The sequence below is a fragment of the Manis javanica genome, chromosome 16 (assembly GCF_040802235.1).
Source record: "Manis javanica isolate MJ-LG chromosome 16, MJ_LKY, whole genome shotgun sequence".
NCBI lineage: Eukaryota > Metazoa > Chordata > Mammalia > Pholidota > Manidae > Manis > Manis javanica.
In genome coordinates this window covers 62,160,232-62,175,777 of record NC_133171.1, presented here as the reverse complement: position 1 = coordinate 62,175,777, position 15,546 = coordinate 62,160,232, and the positions used below count along the sequence as shown (strand labels likewise).

The 15,546-nt window shown below is 40.1% G+C and overlaps 1 long non-coding RNA gene and 1 other non-coding gene across 2 annotated transcripts; one reads left to right on the top strand and one right to left on the bottom strand.

Annotated features, from left to right (window-relative positions):
- The first annotated feature begins 4,883 nt into the window (after nucleotides 1–4,883).
- Nucleotides 4,884–4,955, top strand: TRNAA-AGC (transfer RNA alanine (anticodon AGC)). Its single transcript has one exon. It is a non-coding gene; the product is annotated as a tRNA-Ala (tRNA).
- A 4,087-nt stretch (nucleotides 4,956–9,042) lies between these two features.
- LOC118966977 (uncharacterized) lies at nucleotides 9,043–15,243 on the bottom strand. The gene is made up of 3 exons (XR_005053731.2): nucleotides 14,384–15,243; nucleotides 11,369–13,262; nucleotides 9,043–9,969 (listed from the first exon to the last, which is right to left on the bottom strand). It is a non-coding gene; the product is annotated as an uncharacterized lncRNA (long non-coding RNA).
- Between the last annotated feature and the right edge of the window lie 303 nt (nucleotides 15,244–15,546).

The following is a 15,546-nucleotide window of genomic DNA, read 5'->3' as shown; positions in this document are numbered from 1 at the left end:
AATAAAATACTTAGGAATAAACCTAACCAAAGAAGTGGAGGACCTATACCCTGAAAACTATCAGACACTCTTAAGAGAAATTTAAGAGGACAAATGGAAACTTATCCCATGCTCCTGGCTAGGAAGAATTAATATCGTCAAAATGGCCATCCTGCCCAAAGCAATATACAGATTTGATGCAATTCCTATCAAATTACCAGCAACATTCTTCAACAAACTGGAACAAATAGTTCAAATATTCATATGGAAACACCAAAGACCCCAAATAGCTAAAGCAATGCTGAGAAGGAAGAATAAAGTGGGGGGGATCTCACTCCCCAACTTCAAGCTCTACTACAAAGCCACAGTAATCAAGACAATTTGTTACTGGCACAAGAACAGAGCCAGAGACCAGTGGAACAGATTAGAGACTCCAGACATTAACCCAAACATATATGGTTAATTAATATTTGATAAAGGAGCCATGGACATAGAATGAGGAAATGGCAGTCTCTTCAACAGATGGTGCTGGAAAAACTGGACAGCTACATGTAAGAGAATGAAACTGGACCAATGTCTAACCCCATACACAAAAGTAAATTCGAAATGGATCAAAGACCTGAATGTAAGTCATGAAACCTTAAAACTCCTAGAAAAAAAACTAGGCAAAAATCTCTTTGTAAACATTAGCGACTTCTTCATGAACGTATCTCCCCAGGCAAGGAAAACAAAAGCAAAAATGAACAAGTGGGACTATATCAAGCTGATAAGCTTCTGTACAGCAAAGGACACCATCAATAGAACAAAAAGGTTCCCTACAGTATTGGAGAACATATTCGTAAATGACAGATCCGATAAAGGCTTGACATCCAAAATGTATAAAGAACTCACGCACCTCAAGAAACAGAAACAGAAAACAAAGAATCCAATTAAAAAATGGGCAGAGGAACTAAACAGACAGTTCTCCAAAAAAGAAATTCAGATGCCCAACAGACACATGAAAAGATGCTCCACATTGCTGGTTATCAGAGAAATGCAAATTAAAACCATAATGAAATATCACCTCACACCAGTAAGGATGGCTACCATCCAAAAGACTAACAATAACTAATCTTGGCGAGGTTGTGGAGAAAGGGGAACCCTCCTACACTGCTGGTGGGAATGTGAATTAGTTCAATCATTGTGGAAAGCAGCATGGAGGTTCCTCAAAATGCTCAAAATAGACTTACCATTTGACCCAGGAATTCCACTTCTAGGAATTTACTCTAAGAATGCAGCACTCCAGTTTGAAAAAGACAGATGCACCCCGATATTTATCGCAGCCCTATTTATAATAGCCATGATATGTAAGCAACCTAAATGTCCATCAGGAGATGAATGGATAAAGAAGATGTGGTACATATACACAATGGAATATTATTCAGCCATAAGAAGAAAACAAATTCTACCATTTGCAACAACATGGATGGAGCTAGAGGGCATTTTGCTCAGTGAAATAAGCCAAGTGGAGAAAGAGAAATACCGAATGATTTCACTCATCTGTGGAGTATAAGAACAAAGAAAAAACTGAAGGAACAAAATAGCAGCAGAATCACAGAACAAGAATGGAGTAATAGTTACCAAAGGGAAAGAGACTGTGGAGAATGGGAGGGTAGGGAGGGATAAGGGTGGGGAAGAACAAAGGGAGTATTATGATTAGCTACTATAATGTGGGGGTGGGGAAAGGGGAGGTCTCTGCAACACAGAGAAGACAAGTAGTGATTCTACAACATTTTGCTATGCTGATGGACAGTGACTGTTTTGGGATTTGGGAGGGCTTGGTGTAGGGGAGAGTCTAGTAAACATAATATTCTTCATGTAATTGTAGATTAATGATAACAAAAAAAGGGGGGTGATTACTCCCTGAGAGGATAAAATTAACTGCAAATCAATGATTAATGCATGCTTTACATATCCTTCATTTTGATCTTTTAAAGGGTGTCGGATGATCACCTATGGAAGTACATGTTTCTGATAATATTTCTTTCTCTTAAAAAAAAAAAGCAGTTCCTGTGTTATGGTCTCCAATAGGTTCTTCACAATGCTATAAAGGTCATATCAAAGTGTGGGCAAACGGTTTGTTTGTGTTTATACAGAGGATCAAAGCCTAATTTGGCTACCCAGAAAACGAATTAAGATACTATATGAAGAAGAACTTCCAACATCAACATCCTCTCGAAGAGTCATTCCAGAAGATGACCATCAAAAAACTTCAACAAAGATCCTGGCGCTGTTGCAGTTGCACCTGCATTCATCCCGCTGGTTCCTGGACTTGCCATTGGAATGAAGAAGGAGATATCTAAGCTGGCCTGTGCATACAGTAAAACAACAAATTTGACTGGATCTATATTGTCGGAACTAAACCAAGAATTAGAAGAAGTGCAAGTTGCAGTGCTCCAAAATTGTGTGACTATAGACTATCTATTGTTAAAAAAACATATGGGATGTGAACAGTTCCCAGGAATGTGTCGTTTTAATTTGTCTGATTTTTCTCAAACTATTCAAATTCAGTTAGACAATATCCATCATATTATTGATAAGTTTTCACAAATGCCTAGGGTATCTAAATGATTTTCTTGGTTTCACTGGATATGGCTGCTAATTGTAGGTCTGCTTTTGTTATGTATCTGTATTCCTATTCTGTTAATGTGTGTGCGCAATTTAATTAGTAGTTTGTTAAAACCTATACATGCTTATGTTACTCTACAAGAAGTTTTGTCAAAGAAATAATTAATCTTCCCATGTTTTCTTCCATCTACTACTTCTATAGCTTTTCTTCTTCCTTCCTAATTACAGACGTTTAGTAGAATTCGTGCCTCATATCGAAAATTACTGAGTATCATAATTCTTCCAAGTGGTAAAGATACCTCAAGACAAACGCTGGGCATAGAAGCCACAGGGCATAAATCTGCAAAGAAGTAAAAAAGCTAACCTTTTCAAAGAATATTGCTTTTCTCTCACTTACCAGCTTTACATTTCCCTGTATGGCCCCGAAAGACAGCTGGTTAGCAGAGATGGGTAAGATTCCTCAAGGGAGGAACAACCTAAGACAGGCACAGTCGCAGGGGGGCCATCAGGTGAGAAATTGGGGATCAACAGAGGTGAGGCTTAGAACCTCACCCCCCTGCATCCGTGGATGTTTTGTTGCCCTTGTCTAGATTGGATTAATACTTAGTCTATAGGCACATCTTGCCCTCTACACTTGCCCTCTTACAGCACTAAATTATGCTTTCTATCTTTATCTTGCATCTACCTACCACTTCAGCATTTTATTTAAAAAACAATTAGGGAGAAATGTGGGATTCACATATAAATCAAGTATAAAAATCAAATGAATAATCATATCTGACTTGATTGCTTATAGTTCATGATGCGAAAGTTTCTGAGGTATGACTGTCCTTGCACTGTTCACCATGTAAGAACTTATTCACTATGTAAGAACTTGTTCACCGTGTAAGAACTTGTTTGTTATGCTTCAGAAGATTGGAGACTGTTGAGAGTTAGGCTTGGGGTTGATTAATGATTGTGCATTAAGTTCCCTATACAGAATTTTATTGTTGTTAACAACCATTTGATCAATAAATGAGAGATGCCCTCTAAAAAATTAATTAATTAATTAATTAATTAAAATAGAAAGGACAGCAAGCCTCAAATGTCATGTCGATGTCATGAAAGACAAAGAAACGCAGTGGAAATGTTCCAGATTAAAGAAAACTAAAAACACATGCCAACTAAATGCAATACCTGACTCTTAGACTAGATCCACTGGAGGGGAAAATCAGATCAGTTGGTCAAATTGGAATACAGACTGAAGATTCAATATAGCTATGTATCATTGTTAAATTCACTCAAGTTCATAAATAGGGCTGTGGTATGTAGTAAATCATTTAAGTGTAAATGACTATGATGCATTGCAATTGGCTCTTAGGTGTGAGAAAGCAAGAAAATGGAGTTAAATATTAACAACAGCTAAATCTGGGTAAAAGAAATATGGGCCTTTTGTACTCCTCCCCCCCACGCCCCCACCAGCTTTTTAAAGTGTTTCAGAGGGAGAGAAATAGAGACTGCACAGGATGCGCCAGAGAAATCAAGCTGTCCCCTGGTCGGGACAGCTCTTTAAAATATAGTAAGTTTTCCCCCAAAACCATTGAAGGAACCAATAATTCTTCATAGCTCCCGGATTCCCTGCGGATTGGTCGCGGAAAAACAAAAGTCAGTCCTGCCTTGCCTGCACACATTTTACCTAAGTAACATCCCCACCCCGTCCAAGACCAGCTCCTCAAATCAGGGGACCGCCTGCTAAAAGTTGTTCAGATCGCGTTTCTGGGCTCGTACATGATACGTGTCTCTCAGGAGCGTGTTTCAAATTCTCCTTGTGACCGACATTGTGAACTCAGAGGGACGTTCCCTGCCATCACCACGAAACGTTCTGTGGAGATGTTTTAGCTTCCGGAACTGCAGATAGTTTGAGGGTCTTTGCTGCTTGGGGCGGTGCTGGGCGTGGGAGCTGAAGCGCCGCAGAAGCGGGCCCGCTTTGACTCCACCCCTGCTCCCTCCGCAGAGTCACCTCCTCAGGGGGTTACTTGCGCTGTCCCGCTTTCTGCTTCGACTTCCTTGGGGCTGGCTGTCTGACAAACGGAAAGATCAGGAAATGGAGCTGGAAAGAGCGAGATCCGACAGATTGTCATTTTTAGCTTTCTTCCTTTGTAGCCTCATTCTGTCGCTTTTTTTTTTTAGGCCGCTGCGCAGCCTGTTTTACAAATAGGGAGGTTTGCATTCACGTTTAGGCTGCAATTTACCGAGTCTTGAAAAGAAATAATGATTATAAATCACGAAATGAATCCAAAGGAAAAGCGCTCACAGTGGGGGGTGTAGCTCAGTGGTAGAGCGCGTGCTTAGCATGTACGAGGTCCCGGGTTCAATCCCCGGCACCTCCATCAGTTTTGAGGGGATGCCCTTGTAAGCAAAGGACTTTACATCTCTCCCACTAAATCTGGTGCCATTGTTCATACAATTTTCTACCTGCTTGTACTGCCTTTGTGTTACCCAATTTCTACCCTGAGAGCATTGTCACCACCAGAAATTTCTGGGATCCTAGGGAACAAGTGTTTTTGTAAGTCGATTGGCCTGATTTCTATGGGTTCTATGCTAAAAACAGAAAAGATAACGTAAGATAATAACTAACTCTAGGTTTCGTTCACTTTCTTCTGAATTCTGAAGAGTTCTTGGAGCAAAGAACGCACTAGAGGTGAAACAGCAGAAACATATCTTGACGTTTTTCCTTCTGAGCTCCCAAACAGCCCATACTTAACGTTTTCTTGTATCATCTTGTATCATCAAATATTGAAGCCATGAGCCCCAGTTTTAACTGTGCATATTACATGCACATGACAGACAATAAAATGCTGTCATACTATAGGGTGCTTTCCAATCCTAAACATGAATAATACAGATTGAATGAAGATGGGCTGAATGAATCCAGAACTACCACTGCTTTGCTCAAACAGTTCATTGGGATTGTGAGAAACCAAGCAACTAAATATTTCTTGTTCAAGGAAGTTTCAGTCAAAATAAATGACAGGCCAAATTTGTTGTAGAAATGAATTTGACGGGACACCATTTCCACTGCCCCCAAACAAACAAGAATCCTACAACATCTACGTACCTTAACCAATTCAAAAATCAAACTGATTTGCCCAGGCCAGAGCTCGTCTGCAATATTTGGTTGAATACATACAATGAGAGGGGAAAAAAGCCCAAGTGTCCTTTTTAAAGGTATTGATTTTTAAGAATAGTTTTTTATTATGGAAAATAATTCTGTGTAATGCATATTATTAATAGATTTTTTATGATCTGTACCTTAAGTCTTTCAAGGTATTTATGGTCAAATATATACAAATTTTTTATGACAAGAATATCCATTGTCTTCACTACTATTTAATGCTGTAATGGAGGTATTAATCCAGGTAATAATAATAATACATATTAATAATACCTATAATAATAAATAATGATATTTAGACATAAAAAGTATAATTAGCAGATTAAGTATTGGATAGGGAGGGATAAAGCTATCTCTATGTATCTTGGTAAGATTATACATCTAGAAACTATCCCTCAAAATGGAAAAGGTACTGCAAATAGAGAATTTAGTGAAGAACTTGGCTATAAAATTAACACACACATACATGCACACACACAATATTCTTCCTACATCCAACCCTTGGATATCAGTTCATTATATTGAGAGCTAATAAATGAAAGAAAAGAACGAAATATTTATCCTACCTCTCCCACATGGAATGTATAAACATATAATTGATGAGGGAAAGATTTTGCATGATAGAGTCAACATTGTGCAACTGATATTGTTATAATGCATTCATGTCACAATCATCAATGGCTGCTACAACCCTGAAGTGAAATTAGATGGCGGACTCTAGAATTGATGGTAAAGGCTGAGAGCACCTAAACCCAATGATAAATTACACATCACCGAAAGTGAGACAACTACACATCATGTGCCCTTTGACACAGTGAAATAAAACATTTTTGGCACCACTAGTGAAATACTTGTGTTAAAAATTAATACTTTGTCCAGTCAAACATATGGAGCCATCTGTTTACAGTAAATCTAAAGAATATAGGAATATGTTTAGTAACACCATAGGATGCAGTCAGTCAAATCCAGAATGTGGGAAATTCTCCTTAAAAACTGGCCCTCCAGAAATAAATGACATGAAGGAGGTGGAACTAATACAGATTAAATGATATATAAGAAAAGGCCAACCAATGGAAGAACTGGATCATGATTCAAAATAAGATAATTGGAAAATGAAACAATTGAACATGGACTGTGCATTAGATTGTATTAAATTTTGTTAATTTTGCTGGTTGTGATATTACTATGATAATGCTAAAAAGAAAGTTCATAACTATTATTTATATATGCTAAAATATTTGTTGCTGATATTAATATTTGGAATTTGATATACATTCTGGGGGATAAAAGCAAAAGTAGAAAATGAAAGTTGGTAAAGATAAAACAAGAACAACAAAATGATGACAAATGCTGAAGCTGTGTGATAGATGCATAGGAATTTATTATAGAATAATCTCTATTTTGTTTTAAAGTGTCCAAAACAGAAAGTTAAAATTTTTGTATTTAATATTTGTATTATTTGCTTCATATTATATATTTAAATATATTTCAAACCTAATTTTTATTTCCATCAAAGAATAACTTTAGTTTCTTGAAAATCTATGCAGTGTATTTATTTTTTTCAGCTTTATTGAGGTGTAATTGACAAATAAAATTGCAATATATTTAAAATGTACATGATAATATATGTAAAATGTAAATTAAAACTACAATGAGATATCACCTCACAGCTGTTAGGATGGCTATTGCTATTATTTTTTCCTCTTTCCCTCCTTTTTTTATTAAGGAATCATTGATATACAATCTTATGAAGGTTTCACATGAGCAACATTGTGGTTACTACCTTCACCCATATTATCAAGTCCCCCACACACCCCACTGCAGTCACTGTCCATCAGCTAGTAAGATGCTATAGAGTCACTACTTGTCTTCTCTGTGCTATACTGAGTATGGCTATTATTTTTAAAAAGATAAATGTTGGCAAGGGTATGAAGAAATTGGAACCTTGTACACTATTGGTGAGAATATAAAATGATGCAGCAGCTATGGAAAACAGTACGGAGTTTTTTTATAAAAAAAAAAAAAAGGAACTCCCAAATGATCCACCAATCTCACTTCTGGGTATATATCCAAAATAATTGAAATCAGGATCTCCAAAAGGTAAAAGATAGCTGCACTCTCATATTTATTGCAGCATTATTCATAATAGTCAAAGAATAGAACCAAACTGTCCATTGACAGATAAACGTATGTGGCATACACACAACAAATATTACTCAGCCTTAAAAAAGAAGGAAATCCTGCCATTTACAACAATATGGATGAAGCTGGAGGACATGATGTTGATGAAATAAATCAGTCACAGGACAGTTAAGGCATCATTCCACTAGAGGTATCTCTACTAGTTAAACTCATTGAAGCAAGGAGTATAATAATGATTGTCAGGGGCTATGGGGTAGAGGAAATGGGGAGTTGTTGTTCAATGGGTATAAAGTTTCAGTTATGCTAGCTGACTATGATAAACATCCGCTGTACAACATACTGCCTATAATTAACAATAAGGTACTGTACACTTCAAAATTTGTTAAAGAGTAAATCTTTGTTTCTCCCTCTGTCTCTCTCTCTCACACACACAACAAATACAAAAGGACAGAAGGAAACTTGGGAAGGTGGTGGATTTATCTGGTACCTTGATTGTAGTGATGGCATAACAGGTGTTTGCTTATGTTCAGACCCACAAATGTGTACATTAAATATGTGAAGATCTCTGTGTATTAGTTATACTCAATAAATGTGTTAAAAGAAATCTGATGTCAAGAGTTGACAGGTTTATTATTGATTTGAAGTTGTTCTTTGAATATTCTAGGAATTATTTCATTTTTAATTTTAAATATTGCAAATAATGTCTCCCAATCTGTGTTGACTTAGGGTTCTCCAGAGAAACTGAGCAAATAAGTTATATCTATCACATATGCATGGTGTAGTTTGAATGCCTGAGAGACAAGGGCCAATGTAGATTCCAGTCAAGAGTCTGAATGCCTGGCACCAAGAGTCCTGAAGGGAAGAAATCAATGTTCCAGCTCCAACAGCCAGGCAGACAGATGGTGAACTCAACCTTTCTTTCAGCCTTGTTGATTAATTCTGGCCATTACCAAATTGGATGATACCCATCCACACTGGGATTATTTGATTTACTCAGTTTACCAATTCAAAAGGTAATCTCTTCTGGAACCTCACACACACACACACACACACACACACAGAGAGATAATGTTTAATCAGATATCTGGTCATCCTTTGGCCCAGTCAAGTTGATACAAAAATTAATGATCACAGTCATCAATGTGTTAATTTTTGCTAAGGTATCCTTTATTTTTAAGACATTTGAAATCTTTAACAATCTTTAGTTTCTCTAAAACTAAAGAAATACTTAATTTTGATGTATTCAAGGTTATCTCTCACTTTTTTTAACTTAATGGATTATTCTTGTTAAAGTCTTGTGTTCCAACATGTGATAATGAAATGATGGTGATAAAGGTGAGGTGATGATGACAATTAACTTTCTGTATGTTAAATAGGGAAAAAAGATGTTTTGGGTTGTTATTTCTTATTAATATTGGGTCATGTAAGTAGTTATTATGAAAGAACAGAACCAAAGTATCAACCATAGAAACATAGCAATGACTCCTTTGCCTACTAAAAGAGCAGCCACAATGGAGCAAATTTGAAGAGCAAGTTTATGTATCTAGCTACCTTTTATATGAGAAGCTATTTTTTCTTCAGAACCAGTTCCCATGATTAAAAAAGGCCTATTGTAACCTGTACCAATAGTCCATCCTAACTGAGCTTATGTATATTCTATGGTATATATTACTTAAAAACAGTTGGCTTCAAAGCAAAACCAGAAATAAGGGATGTTAGGGTGAAGGATTTCCCTGTGGCAAAGATCCTAGTGTTATTGCAAGATAACATCACTGAGTGGGATACACACCAGTGCATTATTCTCCCTCACAACCAAATTGTTGATGGAACAGCATGCAAAGCAAGAAGTCCCAGCATTGGCAGCAAGGAGGCTTCATTTAAGCATCTTCACTTCTTTTTCAAACTAAGACTTTGAAAGGTGATACAGAGTTATCATGCATTTAAATTACTTGTAAATGTGCAGTGGTTACCCTGTCACAGAACACAAAAATAATCACGAACTTGTATGGTCAGTGTGGCATCAGTCTTCAATTTGTTCATTGCAGCATTCCTTAGGTCAACAGCTTGTATGCCAGAGCAAGTGTGATCTATTGAAAGCAAATTATGGAACAATAATTGAAAATAGAGAAATTTCTTTCCTAGAATCAAAAGGGAGAAAACATTCATCTGTGTCACAAGACACAGAATAAATATATGTTGGCGACTCATGCAAATAGATATATTCAAAAGGGAGGACCTTGCAGGAATCAAAAGCCTACTTAGTATGAACACCTAACCTACTGAGCAACTAGCACATGGAATGATACATCAATAATAATAAAAAAAACAGACATATATGTTTGTATTTAACTGCCTGTAATTCTGGCAGTTTTAACGTATTTTCAGAGTTGCTAATAGGTCAAAGCCAAAAGCCTTGTTTTGTTTACAGAATTCAGGTCATACCTTGACCTTTAAAGAGGTAAATGGAAAGAGGAAATGCTAGAGATTAAATCTGGATCCTCCAAGAAGATTCCTTCACTCCACCACTGAGCCATAGGTTTTATTGACTCAGAATTCTACTTGTTGACAAAAATGCCAACAAAATGGCATTTTTATATAGCTTCTTATAGACAACTGTACTAAGTGGGATGGAAGATTGAAAGTAAAACTAGAAGTGATAGGAAAAGGAGAATGAAATAAACCATAAATGAACCGACCAGCTGAGCAGCCAGAGGTTTTGCTCCACCTTGTCCCTCAGGGAACACAGAAAGTGGAGAGAGTACTGATACAACTGGAAACTCCATGCATGCATTTTATAAACTTTTCTACCTATTATATCTTTGCAAGTATTTCTGTTCTCTCTCCTATCTTTGGTCAAAAAATTTTAATCTGATTTCCATAGCTCCTTGTTTGAGACTGTTAGCAATTCAGGTCTTGTTGATGGGAAGATTGACCTCAAGTGACCTTAGATTCAATTGAATTAGACCATGCCTCATTCACCAAGCAGTTGAAAAATTGACTTATAACAGGTTGTATATATGACAGTAAAACAAAGAAACAACCCCCCCCCACATATATTTGTATAAATAACAGGGCTGAAAAAAATATTTTAGAGTAAATAGCTTAGACAGCTCCTGATATAAAGCTCAAAGTCTAACTCCTAAGAGAGGATGATCCAAATAACTAAGAGAAGAGGTAGGATAAATCAGCTGTCAACTATACTCCAGAGAATTGCACTTTTGGTCACAAGTCATCCACCTTCAGTCAACTGATGCCTGTCTGTATGTAAACCCCACTCAGAATCTTGTTTTAGAGGAAGGTTTTATAATCATTTTGTTAATGTGTAACACGATTTAGAGGTGTTCTAAGGCATTTAAGTGATTTTGATATATTGGATTTATAATTTTTATTAAGTGGAGGAGTTTGGCAATATATAAACGTTCCTGGTAATTTAATACACCCAACTTTAAATGCCTCCAACAGCCAGTTTATTTAAGTGTTTCATACCTGCAGAAAAGCTTGCCAAAGATTAAGGAAAGAAAACTGAGTTGGTGCCTGAGTACAGCTCCAGCGAGTCCAGGAGTCCCTGAAAGAGGAACAGCATCGGCGAAAATGAATGAGGACACAGACACTAGCAAAAGCTGAGCCTGGCCTTTAATGAAAAGTAGCAGCTTGATTATATACTCTTTGATTACATAAAGTACAGTACAGTTATTAATCATTCAATTGATACATGGCACTGTTACGAGTTTGGAGAATGAGATTAAATCATTTGACAGGTCTTAGCAGTTAACTGTTTCTAAGTAAGCTTTGTTCTTAGTTATTATGGCCAGAAAATCTTACAAAGGTTAGGTAGGTGCCAGACTCTTGGTTTCTTTACAGATGACTATCTAATGTTCAGTATTCTATTGTTTTTATGTAGGGCCCTCATTCTTTCATAGCTATACACCCATTCTTCATCTCTGGTAGGAAAGAAAGAGGCTTTCTCTAAAAGGACATGATGACTTTTTCGCAGATAGGGAGAAATTTTATGGACTGTGCCTCAGACCCATTTTCAGTAAGACTTATAATGGAGATTTTTCTGATCTGGAGTTAGGTAATGCCCTGTTCTTATTTGTTTTATAGTTTGCCAGGTTGTTCTTTGGTGGGCTAGCCAAAGAATATCATTTGTTCTCTGTACCCACCTGTCATCATTAGTCACTGAATGCACGTAGAGGCGGGGGAAGGAACCTCGACCCATGTAAATTTTCCTTATCTTTTTTTCCCATAAGCTTGGGTCCAATTCTCATGGGGTCTCACTTTCCCATCACCAGCGGTAGTCACAAGGGCAGTAGTGGTTTTTTCCAATTTCCTTTAGGGCCAGTACTCAAAAATTTTCAGGGACAATTGGATATGGCCTCTTCCCTGAAGGGGTAGCTTGAATTGAAACCAATAAGCATATTTATTAGGAGGGGCATTTTGAGCAGGAGAGATATCGGTGTTGCTCCTCTGGGAACACAGCTGTGCAGTCCCTTCCATCCAACTGCCCGGACTGTGTCATCAGGCTGGCAGTTTGGACCGGCTCCCGATAAGTTGGCATTCCTAGTCCAAAATTTAGCTAACCTGGAGATACTGGGGCCGGACCTGGGGCTTCATACCTGCAAAGCATGCACTCTACCACTGAGCTACATCCCCAGCGCATGTAGGTGCTTTTTTCCTCTTTGATTGTTGACCAATATTTTTTCCTAAATTTATGCCATGCAGCTACAATTACATTGGCTCCTTCTGTCTGCATTCAAGGAGCCTATGAATGTGTAAGTTTCCTGTACTTCCTTTTAGCAAGGTTTATCATTGTAAGTTTGTGTTACTTGATTGCTTCCTTCTCTCTTAAGGTAGCTTCAGGAGGGCAGAGGCTGTAATTGATTTTCCTTATTCCTCTATCTCAAGCCCTTAGCATTAGTGCCTGGCACATTGCAACTACCCAATGAAGAGCGATGAGAAATAAATTACGGTGTACTCTGCTCAGGATATATGTTACAGTACAGAGAATCTTGGAATGAAGTGTGTGGGAGAAAGACTCATATCTATATGTATAAGCAGATAATTTAAGTACAGCATGACAATGTGCTCTGACCAAGATAAGCATGCATTATTACAGCAACAGACAGAAGTGTACCACATTCTTGATCAGAAATTGACGAATCTTGAAATACAAGACTTGGCCAAGTGAATAAAGGCCCGAGTTGCGCATGAGGACCAGTCTGAGCTTGCAGCTCGCCTGAGTTTCTCGGATTTCTGCCAAAGTTCTGGGCTCGGGTGGAGCGTGGATGCCACAGCTTTAAGTATCACGCAGCGATCTGTTCAGGCTCACAGCGGAGACTTGTTGGCCTGCAGGTCTTAGGCATAAGCTGCGGACTGAGATCTGAAATACATTATTTGGTTTTACTTAATCTACACTTGGGAAAAATCCGCATTAAAAAATGACATCCCGTTAGACGCTGGGTGGGATTGCTCCTGTCACCCAGAGACACCGTGGTACGGACATGGAACTGCCGTCGTGTATTGATTATTTTGCTGGAGACAGCATGGGTAAAGGCTACCAATGGTCCGCAGCTGACCTACGAGTTCCAGAAAGGCCTTTTCCTGGTGTAGACGATCACTGGCTTTGCTGGAGAGGCCATTGAGTATTTTTCAGAAACGTTCACGGTCAAAGCTGCCAACATCTGTCCTTCTACTTGTCAGCAACAAAAGGCATGGTCCTTGCTCCCCTCTCTTGGGGGGACTAATTTGAGCATTCAGGTCTCTGGTCAGGCAAAAGGAACCTTCCTCACAAGCCAGGCCTGTCTTTGCCTTGGAGTCAGCTTGGGATGCTCCGTTGACTTTCCGGTGGTTTGGAGTCAAGCCATATTGCCAGCCTGTGCCCCGCCCTGCCTCTCACTTCTGCTCTTTCCTGCCTTGGCAACTGGAGGGCAAGGGCACTATTCCTCGCCTTGCATCCCGCCCTTTGCTCCTTGTTTCAGACTCCCTGGCCTCACCGGGTTTACCTCCAGCTCCCTGTGGAGGCCCCTTCTCTAGGATTGCTACAAGGCTTGGCCTGACACCAGTCCAGCTGTTCCTGGGATCACTGGAGCACTGGAAATCTGCCAGAAAATGCCAAGAGCTGTGGTGGTGCCTTACCCGTTCCCAAAACTCTCTGGGCACAGCCGTAGTGGAAAAGAGGAAGGGAGAGTAGGACAAAAAAAAGTTGAAAACCTTAGCAAACGCTAAGGTGAAGCGTTTGGAACCGAGTAAAAGAGACACAAAAATAAACAAATACGAATGTCTGAAAGTAAGCGGTTAAAGCCAGTGTTTTTATCCTCTAGCAAGATGTGAGACCATTGGCGAGGAGAGACGTCTGACCGGGGCGGGTACACCAGAACTACTCAGCGGAGCAAATGTCGAACGACCCTACCTTACTGCCACGTGTAGTGGATGAAAGCTTGGTCAATGTCGCTTCCCTCTCCAGCTCTGGCTGAGCGTCGTTCCATCCCTGAGTTTACCTACCTTCCAGCCAGCACCGTCCTCTCCCCGGCGCCGAGAGTGCTTTCTGGGCCCGCCGCGAGGCGTGGAGGGGAGATCCGGCCGCCCGACTCTGGCACGCCAGCCGCTGGAGCAGTAGTGCGAACTCACCCGGGCGCCAGTACTACTGCAGAGGGCTGTGTGCGGGAGCTAACGTTGTTCCGCATCTCGGGTGATCTGTAATACCCCGGCTGCGTACGGATCTCTAGTCTCTGCCCGCGCCCAGCTGTGGCGGAAATGACAGTCGCCGCCTGCCCCATGCAAACGTGCAGACTATGCCCGCCGCCACTCCCACCTCAGTGGGTGAACTCCTGAGCAAACTGAGAGTTCAGCTGTGAGGCGGGCAGACGCCGGACCACAGCTGCTCCTTCCTTGTGTTCCAATTCCTTCTCTCTTCAGCAAGAGTAGAAGACGAATGTATCAAAGAAACCCCGAGAACGACGGAACGCGCGGAGTTTAGAGACCCTTCAGTCAGTGGCTGTATGGTCGCTCCTCTTGGGTGGTATAGGAAGGGCATCTGGTGGCGCGGGGTATGTCCTGGGGGCCGTAGTGTCTTTTTCCCTGGAGCCGCCGATTCCCTTCTCGTTTCTCCCCTGCCTCCCTGCCTGTTCCCCTCCTGGTTCTTGGAGCGAGTCGCCTGCCAGTCTGCACGGGCAACTGTCAGGGACGCATCTTCAAGGCCGCTTGGCTCCAGTGTGAGGCAGTGGTTGGGCGCGCGAAGTGTTGCGAGGGTTGTTTCTAATAAGCTAGGTCTGGATTTGCATTTGAGCGCCAGACATCTCACGCCCACCGTGCCCAAGGGGCAGGATCCTCTGCAGCCAGAGGCCAAGGCTGCCCCTTCGCAAGCGGTTGCAGCGGTGCTGAACGTTCTTCAGGTACCTTTGACGCTGGTGGGGCTCCTTTGATTCTAGACAAATTGCCATGTGTGTCTCCCTTCCTTCAACCTGCCAGTGAGAGTCCTTACCTGGTTTGTCCTCTCAGAGTACAGGACTGTCTCAAAGATGAAGCTTGCATGACTAAGGACACCTGGTGGAGACAGCGAAAATGCGCTCCTTTCCTATTCAGATAGCCACTTTTATTACTGAACTAAAATCACCTGACGTGGGTGCGGATGGGGTATGCGAGAGTTGTCCTCGTTTTTCCAAAGG